Raw genomic sequence first — 14001 nt, 5'->3', positions numbered from 1 at the left:
ACTGTTCCATAATGTCTCCTCCTGCAGGTTTCTGTTTACTGGGTTTATTTTACTTGAGTTTCTGTTTGTTTGTCTCATTGGCCTGGAAGCTTTTCCATACACAAAGGGTTTGAAAGCATTTCATCTCTAGTGATGTATAGCCATTACACATTTTTTTAGCACTGTGTGGCCTGACCTTGAGCAGTGCACAGGCTGCAGAGAAGACTGGAAATTCAGCTTAAAACCAAAACTGAAAAATAGCAAGGGAATTCTCATCTACAAGGAAATAAGCAGCACGCTCCATGAAGCTGTGTGGCTCCTGGCAGCAACCTGCACCAGCAGCAACTTCTTCCCCACATAAGCAACAGAACATGAAGTAAAGCCACCAAACCTCTGCCTGGGGTTTTAGTGCTCATCTAGGTATTATATAACTGTTTCCTAAATTTGTAATAATTTCCTTCTGCCATCTTATTTTTTTAATATATATAGTTGCTTCTTATTCATCTTTGACATTACATAAAATAGTCAACTTTTGTTTACTACAATATGTAACCAGGAAAAATCACCTTTATAATGAATAAGTGGTTCCTATAAATGTATAAATGTGTAAATTGTAATCTTCCAGTTCCCTGCAGGGGACTTTGTTATGTTTTGCAGGAGGAGTGTAACACTCTTCCTATCACTCAGTCAATGTCACCTGAGTTCCATGAATTTGTATAAGTAATCACCACTTGGAAGCAGTATCAAAACCAAACAAAATCTTCAAATATATAATCCTTATTTTTTCCCATATTAAGTATAGATTATTCATTGATCATTTATTTGGTTTATAATATGTTAACCAACAGATAACCTGAAGCAATATCCCTCTGGCTGAGGAAAATAAGGGATCAAATAAAAAATTGTAAATCTAACAAAGTTTCCTATGTGTTACTGCCACTGTCATTTAAATTTGTTCTGGATACACTTTCTGTTTAAATGGCCTTCCTAATTCGATTATCAGCAGGATAAAATGTGAAATTATTTACCTGCTTTTGTGCTGTATACATTTGTTTTGACAACATTTCACAGAAGGCATATCTAAAAAACATTAGTAACTGTTGTCAAGCATCTTAATGGACAAAGACTAGGTAAATCTATCAGGTTTTATCTTCTTTCTGTCTGAATCACAGCTGTAAGAGGAGGAAAACTCAAGACTTTCACCAAAATTTACTGTAATCTGAAGTGGCCAGCAAGCAAACCCTGAAGGTGAGGAATCCAGCCACTAGTGACAATTACATGCTCTTGTAAAACCTAGAGGTGTGCTTTGAAATTCTTGTACTCTTGTTGGAAACCTTCCTCTTTGCACTTCTCCTTCTTGAACAGCAGTATTGCAGTATTGTTAGTCTGATCTCTGCTTATTTTTCAGAAGTCCAGTTAAGATGTAATCCTGTAAAATATTTGGGACTTCTACTACTGTCAATTGTTCAAAGAAGCCCTGGAATGAAGTTTAGGTCCTTGGAGTAGCTGTTGGCTTCTGGTGATGTCAGTAGAGTTGCTTCAGGAATCAAATAAAATTCTGGCAGTTGACAATTTTGATGTAATACTGACTTCTTGGTAAGTATGCTGCTCATGCCTGCTGAAGAGAAAGAGACTTTTTATATGGGCAGATGACAGGACAAGAGACAGTGGTTTTAAACTGAAAAAGGGTAGGATTAGGTTAGATATAAGGAAGAAATTCTTTATTTAAAGGGTGGTTAAACAGAAACAGGTTGACCAGAGTAGTTGTGGATGCCCCATCCCTGGAAGTGTTCAAGGCCAGTTTAGATGAGACCCTGAGCTATTTGATCTAGTAAATGGTATCCCTGCCTGTGGCAGGTGGTTTGGAACCTAATTATCTTTAATGCCCTTCCCAACCTAAACCATTCTATAATTCCATGATTCTTACTCCTGCTTGTTCTTTTTAATTTCAGGAAATTCATCTTTCAGCTAGTGTCACCAAGAAAAAAGGGAAAAAGGATCTAAAAAAATTGTTTGTTGCTAAAAATTGTCAATATTTCCACTGATTTTCAGTTTCCACTGACATTTCAAGCCTCATAAAGGTGAATTTCTTTCTTCCCTTCTGTTGTTTAAGTCAAGAGGGTTTGTCTTCCAACTCTCCAACAGGTCCAAACATTTCTGCTTTTTTCTCTCTATCTGCAGTAAATGTGGTAGTTTAAGCATCTCTTCATGAAATGCTGGTAAAAATTCTGTTGAGCCTGCTAAGATTGATAGAAAATTAGTGTGTAGGTAAAATCTGTGTTAGGTCAAAAAGAGCTAGGAGCCTCCTCCTGGAGAGAAGTCTTCCTACACTTGCCCTGCCAGCCCAGACACATGAATGAGGCCTTTCCAAGTTCTCTGGCTGGATTCCTGCTGGTGCCCCAGGCTGGGTGACACAGTTTGCAAAGGCTCCTCTCTGTTGCTCTCACATTTTAAATTGCATGTACTTCAGCCTGACCACAAATGCAACAGGACTATTCTAACAGGAGTAAAGCAATGGTCCAGAAAATGCCACACGGAAGCAGCTGTAACAACATCAGTGGTGGTGTCCCAGGAGGGAAGGACAAATTCTTCAGCAGGAGGTGAGTCATAGGCTTTTTGCTTCAAAGTACTTTTTTGAGAATATTGCCCAGAGATTGTGATGCTGAATTTACTTCCTTCCCACTTCACAGTAAAATGTAACAGCAAAATATTCCCTAAACTCTTTGGGATTTTAATTAATGGGTTTGCCTCATTAAAGTAGCATAAATAAGCTGTTGAAACTGTTTGCTCCAGTAAGATACTACTTTCCAGATGGGAGGCTCTCTGTTTAGTCCATAGATTTAAAATCTCTCTTCTGATAGAGGGATGCTATGTGTTAAGTGCTGACTTTTAACTTTCTTTCCTTAGCATCAGTGACTAGCAAAACCATTTAGAAAGGAGACTTCAGAAAGTTCTGCTGCAAAAATGGCAATAGCAGCTCACTCTTCCAGTGCCTCTGCAGAGCCCATGTAGAACATCGAGCTGCTGCACATCTCCAGCTGCTGCCCTCTGTGTACCACAGCAGATTTTTGGGTTTTCTCTTGACCAAAATCTTGGAAAGGTCCTTTCAGGCATTTTTGCCATCAATGAACATAAATTTTAAAGGAATCAGCAGAAATAGTATCAGACAAATTATTTGGAGTGGAGAAGGGAGAGATTTCTCGGCTGAAGAATGGCTATCAGCTGCCAGATTTCACAACAAGCTTCCAGAAGGAGTAGACCTTTATCAGAAAGGGGTATATAACCAGGCATACTAACTGCTGAAAAAATAGATAATATGATTTCATTATACAGTAGTGTAAATTAGAATTTTTTCTGGCGGAGTCAGTGTCCCAGATTCAATAGCAGAGTGCTAGTGGTTAACATTACTGTGAAGCAGACTAAAGTAGAACACATAAACTGTATGCAGAGTCTTAATGTACTGGTCACACATTACATCTTAATTATTGCTATTTTTAGCACTGATTGCTGTAAAACTACAATTTTCTCACAAAATAAATTTTAAATCCCTATTATATATGGCTGTTTCCTCTCTACCAGCTCATCCAAAATGTCTGCAAAATGAGGAGGAGGAGGAAATGTTGCATTTCATTTTAAGCTGAATAAGTGAATTTTAAAAAGTTAAGATAATGGATGAGAATTTTCTAAACGTGGATCAGGTATATCAGTGTTATTTAGCCCAGTAATGAGTAAGGGCAGAAGTAACTGCATTTCATAACCTGTGTGTGTATCTGTGTCTATGTGTATCCATGAACACAGATCCTCTGTTGCAATTTTGAGAAATACATGGAATTCCTTCCTGCTGTAAAATCAGTGATGCCTGTGACACATTTCTTTTCAAAGTACAGTATTACCCAATGGTAATGTTTTGCTTTTGCTAAATGTGTGTGCACTTGCTTGCAACATGATCCCTGTCATTAGTAGTGGCTGGAGGCTCCATCTGTAGGAGCAGTGTGCCTGGACACCACTCTTCACTTTAACCACTTTCTTGTAAACACTCCAGAGGCAGCAGAGGGGGATTTGATGATTTCTTTTACCTTAAAGAGCTCACAATTACTCACTTTGTTTTCATTATATAAAAAAAGTAGAGTTATCGAAGATTCGAAGCAGTATTATCAGAAATAGCAACATCTGTCTATCTCAAAGCACAGGGGATAACATTCCTTGCTCAGAGAATCATAGAATCATATACACATGGAATCATGGAATCATGGAATCATAGAATCATAGAATCATAGAATCATAGGATGGCTTGGGTTGAAAATGACCTTATAGATCATCTAGTTCCCCTCTACCATGGGCGGGAACCCCTTCCACTAGAGGAGGTTGCTCAGAGCCTCATCTAGCCTGGCCATGAACATTGCAGGGATGGGTCATCCACAACTTCTCTGGGCAAACTATTCCAGTCTCACCACTCTCTAATAAGAATTTATTCTCAATATCTAATCTAAAGCTCCCCTCTTTCAGCTTTAAGCCATTCTCTCCTGTCCTATCCCTACACGGCCTTGCAGATAGTCCCTCTCAGGACTATTTAGGGACTTGTGGGATCTATTTAGGGACTGAGACTACTCTGAGGTCTCACTGAAGCCTTCTCAAGGATGAACAGCTCCAACTCTCTCAGCCTGATTTCAAAGGAGAAGAGTTCCTGTCCTAGAGACATGTGTTCATCTTTTTGTCCCTCCTCTGGGCTTGTTCCAACAGGACCATGTCCTTCTTGTTTTGAGGGCCCCAGGGCTGGATGCAGTATTACAGGCGAGGTATCTGTAGCGCCAGACCAGGTCTAATATATATTTTTGCATTTAAAGCTCAAAGAAAGTTTTCTGCATTATTTTGGTTTGTTTACACTCTTAATAATTCTGAAATGCTTCTCCTGAGACTGTTCTGAGCTGGTTGGTTGGCTGAGAGTGGTTCTGGCACAGGAAAGATGCAGTTGAGATATGCAGACTGGGAGGATTTGGAGGAAGCCTTCACAAGACAACTGAGCTCTGGCAGCAGGCTGCCTCTCCAAGCTGCATGCCCAGGCACTTTCCAGGGTGTTACAGGGGCAGCTAGGGACTGAAGGTGCATTCAGGTTTAGCTTTAACTCCCTTTATCAGCATGGGCAAGTATATGGCACTGGTTTAGTGATAACAGTAAGTAAAGGAAGGTACTGCTCCAACTGAAGTTCTCATTTATTTGGGGTGCACTACAAACCATGACTAATCCTTAGAAATGTGAATTCCATGTGAATGAATAAAAAGCCATCCTTTGCTATCCAAGCTTCATGTCAGTCTGGGGCTTCAAGACCATGCAAAATGAATTGCAAGTAAATGGAAGGTTTCATTGTGCTTCATTTTCTTGACAGAACCATAAGCAGCCTATCCAATTTTATGAATGAATAAAAGAAAAATTAGAAGGCTTTATCTTTGTTTTTAGAACAAAAATCATTCAATCATTTGAGCCAGTTCTACTGATATGCTCTACAAGGATCTGCATGTGTCACCATATGGAGCAAAAAGATGGAGCAGATCAAAGATTTGCCAGTTTCCTTCTCAGTACTGAGGAAGCATGAAAAAATTAGAGCCAGACTACAGGTGGTGGAGAGCCTTATGTATAGGTTTTGTGTGCATTTACATATAGCACACTGCATATATTAAGCACGTGTATTCTGAAAAAATATACCACAAAGAGAAGCAGAACATCCAGCAGATGCTCTTGAATGCTTTACATTTTTCATCTAGTCACCCAAATTGTGAGTTATAGAAAAATGTGTTTACTGAATTAAGGAAATTCTTCTAATGTGACAAATATTATCTATAGTTTGTTGTTTTGCCCTCCTTTTAACTTCAATACTTCTTTCCTCTTAAAGAGGAAACAGGAACTCATGTGGGCTACACCCCAGTGCTTTTAGCATAGCCTGGTGACTTACGGTTCCACCTGAGCTGGGGGCACTGATGTGGCCACTCTGCCATGCACAGCTGACATGGCCAGACACATGCCACCCCTCTATTGTCCCTCACTGTTCAGCACCAGTTTCCACAATCCTCTTTATAGGTCTTAAAGGTCTTTTCCAACCCAAACAATCCTTTGATTCTGTGACTATGAATTGCTGTTGAAATTCTGTCACTGCTACTTAAGAGAAGAGGAAAGAGAATAAAGTGAGGCTATGTCAGGGAACATTTTACCAGCTTATAACGGATGAGCTATCTGACAACTAGTTTATAGGCTGCCTAAACTGTCCTAGATTACTGTTCCTCAGTTTCAATCAAATTGAAGTGTTTACACAGCGTGGGTCACCAAATTAGATCAGATTGAGCCATTAGGCTTGGATCCCAATCTGGAACATTTTGAGAAGATACTGGTGGACTTTTAAAAATCCTATCTCTCAGACAGCCTTCAACAGCAAGATAAAGATTCTGTTCTACATTTTTTACATTTAGTTCATAGCTGGTGTTAGAAAGAGCCAATTTTAAAGAACCACTTGGTTTTCACACATGACACTTCATCAGTCATATCCCTTGCTCTCACAGCTTGCCTTCTAAAGGCTCTTGTCTTTGCATATGTATCTCCCATGGGTCTCTCACATTCCCAGACTGACCACTTGCAAAGGGAGGAGAAAGGCACATCCAAGAACAAGCAATGCTAAAGGTCAGTGCTTTTCCAGGCCTTGATTTAGAAAATTGTAATTTTGAAATTTTTCAGATTCTGCAGCTTCCCATTTGAACTTTCAAAGGAAACTTCAAGGAGATAAGATTTGGCACTAATAGTAACAACAGGCTGGTGGGCTGATAGATAGATTCCCCACCCACTTTCTCATCAACATTCTCAGATGTCATGGGACCTGGTGGCAAGGGGATCAGCAAAACAACTGCTGTGGGGCTGAGCAGGGCTGCTAATAATTCTCTGCTTAGTGATAGAGATGAGAATTTATGATTCTCTATTCTCAAGAGATATCATTTATATCTTGGGAAGATCTGGAAGAGTGGACCCGAAATAATCTTTAGTGAAAAGTGATTTTTTTTCTATTGTGATGCCCTCAGATGGCTGGCAACTGAGAACTTCCCCCATGACTGTCACCTCAAAGCCAATGGCAAACCACCTTAGGATTTGGTCAAGGGAATGAGGAGGACCTTGTCTTTTTCTAGGTCATCTTGGCTTTGTATTCAGGCCTCACTGCTACAGCAGCTCACAGATATTCTTCTTGCTGTGCTCTGAGAGCAACAGTAACTCTCTGGAATAAATATGATTAGTCCATAGTCCAGTTTCTCTAAAAACCACAGAAAACAAGACTTGTCTGGCTCTCATTAACAACGTTTTACACTTAACTTGACTGATGCAGCCTTTCTGAAAAAGGCATGATGTTCTTACAGATCTTTCACTGTGAATCAATATCATCAGGGACTTGGAGAGGGTAACTACTTTCACCCGTATATTTGCAGTTGCGTTTACATGAAACAGTCTTGTCTGTAAAATTACAAGCCCCTAGACTGAAAATGAAGAATATAGTAGAGTGAAGTTTTCCAAGCACACTTTCAGTTGCTTTCTTCGTTTTGATTGAATGCTATTATGTGGACACAGATACAACAGAGAATGTTCTCTGAATTCTGTATTTCTCTTGAGGCCTTTGCTCTCTGAGCAGGTGTGATGGTTTGGGATCTGAACTCAGCTAAAGTAACACATTTGGGTTTTTTATTGTCATGTCGTCACTAATGGAGAGAAACTCATTTAGAATGCTAGACCAAGAATCTCAAAACCTGCAGTTTTGGTGGGTCTTGGTACTTCTGTTCAGACCTGTGGGACTGTTGTGTTTGTAAGTCTACAAATACTCCAACATCAGCCTCTTCCTCCTACTGTTCAGTGTATGTTTCCAGTATCTTCCCAGTTACTGAGTACTGAGGGTTTACTGTCACAGACATTTCTAACAAACGTGGTGAAGGACATGAATGCAGTAGCTTTGCCTCTGCGGCCTTGGCAAAAGTGGGGCAATCAGATGCTGGGCTTCCCTTGTACCATGATAGTGGGAGCCAGGCAGCTCCAGGTGGGTGGGGAAGGAGCCATTCCGTGGGGACACAGGAGGGACAGAGACACCTGAGCACCTCCTGTGGATTATTGGAGATAAGTATCAGGGCCAGTGACATGATCAAGGCCTGAAAACTTGCTTCTCCTGGCAGAAGCAGGATATCAGCATCCACTGAGGGTGCAGAACAGGACATTGCAGCCCAGGAGTGGGCAGGTGCCCATTCTTTAAGAGAGGAGGAAGCTTCTCCCTGTGCTGCTGAATCTGTTGCAGTTGGATGGAAGACCTGTCGTTCTTCAGTGAGGGACTTCAGGGAGAGTGTGCAGAGTCTTGTTACAAAAGTGCACTGAAAGGGGTGGGGATTTAGTGTGGCATAAATCTGAGCAGTTGAATTCTTTATGGTTAAAATGTGACTGATATGCAGCTGCAAGTTTTCCATGCAAAGCCAAATAATGTCCACCTTAGAAATTCTAGAGCTGCAGTGTGTGGCAGGCTTTATAGCCTGTGAGATATGGAAATTAATTACAAACAGGATTTCCAGTTCTTTTGGCATGGAGAGACAGTCTTGTGGCAACATTTTGACTTGCAAATATTCTAACATATCTCACACCACAGAAGAACCAAATCTGATTTTTCCAATTATTTGTACTAATTAAAGAACACTGTTCATATCTGGGCCCAATAAAAGTAAGTGAACAAAGCAAATAGACATGCAAATAAAAAAGAGAGCTGATATGGCATGGTGTAAAGTTTAATCCAAATAAGGCTAGAGTGGGTTCTTCATAGTGCTTCATTGACAATAAAAAATGTATTTAAGGCAGTAAATGTACAACAGCTGGCAAGTATCATGTGCCAAAGTCTTATTTTAGATTAGTAAGAGAAAACTGAGGCTTATTAAACTGCTGCAGTGATTCCCAGGATAGCCAGTTGGATTTTTAAAACTTCTTTCTGGTGCTACTAAATTCGTACAATACTTTAGGGAACCTGTGGCTTTGAAAATGAAAGAATACACAGAAATTGTTGGATTAAGGAAAGCAAAGCAAAACTAAACCTGAGAAAGGCAAATAGCCCATCCCAGCCTCAGTTCACTTAAAATGACTGAGAAGCAGGCAGGAAGGCAACTCATTGTATAGCTCATCATCCTTGCACAGACAGGAGAGTGTGACAGTCAGTTTAATAGTCTCTGAAATGTTTTAATAAAATTTCTGCTTTTAAATGCTCTTTACCATCTGCTTGTAATGGCATGCATTTTAGAAAAGTTAATTACAGACTTTTAAAGCCATGTAAATATTATTGGACATATTTTTAGTTTTAATTAAAAAAAAAAAAAAAAAAAAAAAGAAAATAAGCCCTGCAGAGAAAACAGAAAAATTATTATTCCTAAGAATTTGAGTATTTTCTTTTTTTTTGTCTTTTTCACTAGTAGAAATATTAAAACAATTCAAGTTACAACTGTACCCTCAGTCACTACCAGTTAAATAGAAAAGATTTTTTAAAAAATTAATTTCAATTTTTGCTGAGATGAGCAGTGTAACTCAGCCTGCAAAGTGACTGAAGGGATGGACCATAGGATCACAGAATCACAGAATATTTCGAGTTGAGAGAGACCCACAAGGATCATTGAGTCCAGCTCTTGACCTTGCACAGGACAGTCCCAAGAGTCACACCACGAGCCTGATGATAATGCCGAATGTGTCAAGCAGTGGAAAAGTCCCTGTAAAATTTGTAATCAGGATGGTTGTGTAGAACCCCATTGAGGTCCAAATGAAGGTGCTGCATGGAGAAGTATTTTTCCACGCAAAAATTGTCATGTGTCCTGCAACTAAGGGAAGCTCAACAGGTGAAATCTCGAGTGTGCTGAATCTGCAGGTTTAGAGCAGTCAAGCTGTGAGGTCACTCAGGATCAGTTTTGCTTGAGATGATGTAGAGAGGTGGTGGCCAAGGTGCTCCCTTGATCCCCTTGGAAGCTGCTGTTACCTGGGACATTTGACTGTTCCATGCCTAGATTCTGGTCTGAGGTCTGACCTTCTTCTTGCCCTTGCCTGCTGGTTTTTGTTCGGGTTCATCCCTCTAAACTTTATGATTGTGCTCTGCAATTGCGATTTAATTTTGCAATGAGTCAACAGCAGTGCTGGAGAATTTTCCTGGAGCAGCATTGACCTTGAAATTCTCCATCTCTTAACCTGGCAGAGCTGGATTTTACCCACCTCCTTTTGGCATGAATATGCCTTGCAATTCAAAGGGTTTTTAGATAGCAATATATGATTATTAAGTCTGGGAATGTTTGATTTTCTTTCCAATCTGAATGCACAGATATGCACACCATAGTGAATTGGGGCATGTCCCTAAGATGTTTTATAAAGTCCTTGTAGCAAGGACTATGTGTTTTCAGATATAATTACAAACACATGACATGAACATTATTTGATTTTATTTTTGTTATTTATTTCATTTTTTTCAGTTTTACAAAGCAATAAACTCCAAAATGTAGAGATGTGGGCAGGAAATATAAAAATATGATTCAGTCTGAAGAAGAGTGGGCTGATACATCAGATGAAAAAATAATTCAAAACATATATTCAAGAAGAAAAAGAAAAGATAATTGAAAAGCAGTAATATAGAAGAGACCTAAGGGTAGCATTAGACAGGAAATTACAAAGCCATTTCAAATGCAATGTAATCATTACTTACATGAAATAATAATAATAATATTTTATCTATCTGACTGAAGATCTCAAAATGATTCATGGGCTTCATACATTGCAATCATTTTTTCTCATCACTGTGAAACATTCATCTTCAAGGTGCTTTTTCTTGTATTTCATATTTTTGCTCCCCTTAAAATGCATATGATCATTTGTAATTGTATTTTGCTGCTTGGGTTTCTGCTGCAGGATGGTGGGGCTCAGGGCAGGACTGCCAGTGCTGTTGGAGGGATGAGAGCAGTGATGGAATTTTGTTGAAGCTGTGTTTGTGTGTTCAGAGGAGCTGCTGGTGGGAATCACCCTTCCAGGCACCTCCCAGTTTCCTTTTAAAACTGTCTTAGTTTTTCAGAAAGGATTCAGCTGGAACTTTCCCTAGAAGCTCAGTGTCCTATTCCTGCACACAGCCATTCAGGGAGCCCTGAGGGAGAGGGGCTTTTCATTGGTAGGGATTTCCAAGCAAATACTGGGCTGGTTTAGAGAGAAAGTGGCTTGTGCCAGAACATCATGGGTTTACACTTGACAAACAGACAAGCTTTGAGCGATTTTATAGCACCTGGGTGATGCATGAATAGAGCTCATTAATTAAAAGATTATCAAAGAACCCATTATTATGTACTTAAAAAAAAAAGGCACTTTAATTTGTCATTTCTGGGGGTGATGAAATGTTTCTGGGTGTGCTTATTCTTAATTCAGTAATCATAGGGGCCTGTTTGCCTTTGTGGATATCTAAATCAAGCATTCAGAAAACAGCACCAGGGTTAGAGGAATAGTTACTACTATTGTCTGTTACTTTCTGGGATTTCAGTTAAGGTATAAGAACTCTTTTAAATGCCTTCATTTTCTACAGTCATTAATTTTATCCATAATATTAAAATAATATCATGTTATCCTTTTCATCAGCACTGTATGACTTTATCAACTGGCCTGATTTAGCTTAAATGCATGAAAATGTATTGTATAGCACACATAGAAATAAAACTTACTTTTCATTGTGATTTTTCCTGGATTCTTTAGAAGCAGAGATACTTGCTAAGAACAAGACAGAAAATATGACTCTTGAGGAAACACTCAACGTTCAAAGACAACAGCTCCATGCACACTGCTGCAATGTACTGTAGAAGCTGTCAAATGGTTTATTCTGAGGGAAATGATTGTTCTGTGTATGCAGAAAAAATGTAAGGAGAAAGATTTTCAAATACATTTAAGAGTAACACATCATTCCTCTACTGGTATGTACCTCTGTGTACCTACGTACTACTTTCCGTTTATGTAATGGGGATTTTCCAGAGGGAGGTATTCACCACTGAAGTATTTGGATCCTGCAACTGCAGGCACAGCTTTGGGTTTAGAAGCTGGAGAGAGCCCAGATGCTTCCAGCGTTTGTCAATTCCTACTCTCCGAATTGCTCTGGATGCCTGCTGCAGCTCCTACAGTTAACACATTTCCCTTCTTGCAGTTTAGCAAAGGAAAAGAACATAATCTTGACACTCTTTTGCTGGGCTGCTGTGGAAGATACAAAGAGTAGGAAAAGTTCTGTCTTGCATGTTGAAACAATAAGGCCTATAAGGCTTTTTGTGGCCTTATATAGAAAGAGGGTTTTCTGGAGTGCTTGAAATGCATAAAATAGCTCTGGGGACAGACTGAACTCTGAAATCGGTGGTCTTTTCTTCTGGAAGTCTTCCAGTGATCTGTCTAGGTTCCTTCTAAACCTCTGTAAACTTGTAGCTGCAGTAGCATTTTCATAGCTCAGGAAGGCATTTCCCTGTTCATCCTCTCTATCACTGATGACTGTAGGACAATTATCAAATCTCCACCAATATTCTCTGTTCTCAAGCTGAATTGTGCTTGTCTGTTTAACTGTCTTTATTCCAGGTACAGGAGCTATTCCCTATGGCTCGGATTATATAGGTAGCATTTCTTTGCTTGTTTTCCAGTTCTCCTATACCTTTTTAAGACTGGGAAATTGGAAGTGTCCACACCATTCAAGAAGTGAGCACTGTAAGGTTTTATACTACAGAGCACTATGATCACCTGAGTACCTGTGCTCTGCACAGGGGGGACACCTCCTCATGGAGCAATCCAGCAGGTCCAGAAAGCTGTTTAAGCCACCTTCTTCTCACAGTGCCCTTATATGTCAGGGTGATTGGTGCAGATCTTGCTCCATGTTAAGCTCCACACTACAATTAAAAAGAAAAGAAGCATCCCTCGTATAAAGAAAGAAGCATCATGAGGGAAAACACTGTGTCTGAGAAAATTATTTGAAACCTGAGTTAGTGTGGTCAGATGATTTCTAAATTTTCTAAACCACCCACAAAACCACTCACTTCTAACTTCCCTGTGGAAAATAAGTACTAGAACAAAATTAATTAAGAAAGTGAAGTTGTCAGTGCCATATTTTATGTCTTTGTTTTTATCGGTGCATTTTTTTGTTGACCACAAACTATTCAGCAATTAATCATACATCTTGACCTTAGATGTCTTTTCCTGTAAGTTAACCTTTTTCAAGAAATACTGCACTTTGGGCCTGCTTATTTGTTTTATTTTGTTGTTGTTGTTGTTGTTGTTGTTGTTTCTTTTTTTTTTTTTTCTTTTTTTTTTTTTTTTTAATCTGTAGTGCAATTTACAGTGTGGTTGTACACATTTAACATTACATCTGTCCATTGAACTTACCTTTCCCCCAAATGGAGGAAATAGAGGCCTCTGGTGAAAGCTTTTAGCTGTCTTTCCATATAAAAATCAAATGAAGTTAACCACAGCAGAGAATCAAAGGCTGTGTAGATGTTAACTTAAACAATTTTCCATCATCCAAGGCTACTATGTCTTTCCTGCTGTGGTTGCCCATGAAAACTGGATCCAGCTTACATGTGTCACCATCATTCCTGCAATGTAGATATATTTTTATGTGTTTTATTGTCTCAACTTTATGGCTAGCAGCAATTCAGACAAAATGATTCATTTAAACACCTTATCCTATGATGAAATGCTGGATCCTATTGAAGATTGTGTCCCTCAAGGCTATAAGATTTCCTAAGATTGCAAAACAGAGGTGCTGTCTCTTCTCCAGTTCCCTTGTGGCTTTGCATGTACTCATCAGAATTCCCTACCCTTTGTTTTGCTCATTTTCCTATAGAGCAAAAAAATTAAGGATCATATATTTGACAGGGGCTGTGGCATTTTGATGGTAGAAAATTTGCCTTTTTAGCAGTCCAGCAGGCCTTGCCTCTTCTCTTATCAAAACTGTAAATAGAAGCAAAATAATGCCAGTGTTAATATCTTTATTAA

Source organism: Zosterops lateralis, assembly GCF_965231275.1.
Source record: "Zosterops lateralis genome assembly, chromosome: 4".
Classification (NCBI taxonomy): domain Eukaryota; kingdom Metazoa; phylum Chordata; class Aves; order Passeriformes; family Zosteropidae; genus Zosterops; species Zosterops lateralis.
Note: the sequence above shows the minus strand (reverse complement) of the source record.